The sequence below is a fragment of the Hippocampus comes genome, unplaced genomic scaffold, assembly GCF_001891065.2.
Source record: "Hippocampus comes isolate QL1 unplaced genomic scaffold, H_comes_QL1_v1.1 scaffold158, whole genome shotgun sequence".
In the NCBI taxonomy this organism is placed as follows: Eukaryota; Metazoa; Chordata; class Actinopteri; order Syngnathiformes; family Syngnathidae; genus Hippocampus; species Hippocampus comes.
Genome location: NW_017805548.1, coordinates 3,582,148 through 3,582,812, shown reverse-complemented (window position 1 = coordinate 3,582,812; position 665 = coordinate 3,582,148). Strand labels below are relative to the sequence as shown.

Genomic DNA, 665 nt, shown 5'->3' with positions numbered 1-665 from the left:
AAAGCAATCACAAACTATAGAATGCCATCCCCCCAAACAGTGAACAATAAGGGTCTTGCTGATGAACTAAACATGTTATTCTGCCGATTTGAAAAGGACACCCCCATTTCCCACATACACCCACCTCTACCAGAAACTACTCTATCTACCCCCCAACCCCACCACCCTCATTTTCTCCCCTACAGATCCACGAACAGGACGTGAGACGGCTCGTCAAGCAGCAGAAGATCAAGAAAGCTGCGGGGCCCGACAAAGTGTTCCCCTCCTGCCTGAAAGTCTGCGCTGACCAGCTAGCTCTGGTCTTCACACAAATCTTCAACAGATCCCTGGAGCTGTGTGAGGTCCCATCCTGCTTCAAACAGTCTACCATCATCCCAGTTCCCAAGAAATCGGCAACATCGGAAGTGAACGACGATAGGCCTGTCACTCTGACGTCTGTGGTCATGAAGTCCTTTGAATGCCTTGTGCTGAACCACCTAAAGAATGCCGCTGGACCCTCTTCAGTTTGCCTACTGGGCAAACAGGTCTGTGGAGGACACAGTCAACATAGGTCTGCACTACATCCTCGAGCACCTCGACAGCACAGGGACCTACGCAAGGATCCTGTTTGTGGATTTCAGCTCTGCGTTCAACACCATCATCCCGGAACTCCTCACCCCCAAACA

The 665-nt window shown here is 51.1% G+C and overlaps 1 protein-coding gene and 1 long non-coding RNA gene across 3 annotated transcripts in view; one reads left to right on the top strand and one right to left on the bottom strand.

Annotated features, from left to right (window-relative positions):
• LOC109521728 (uncharacterized) overlaps nucleotides 1–658 on the top strand; it is a 1,557-nt gene extending 899 nt beyond the window's left edge. The window contains exons 2-3 of the long non-coding RNA XR_002169420.1: nucleotides 186–341; nucleotides 379–658. This is a non-coding gene — a long non-coding RNA (uncharacterized LOC109521728). The remainder of the gene's footprint in view (nucleotides 1–185; nucleotides 342–378) is intronic.
• galnt7 (UDP-N-acetyl-alpha-D-galactosamine: polypeptide N-acetylgalactosaminyltransferase 7) overlaps nucleotides 1–665 on the bottom strand; it is a 64,527-nt gene that overhangs the window by 38,930 nt on the left and 24,932 nt on the right. The window lies entirely within an intron of this gene.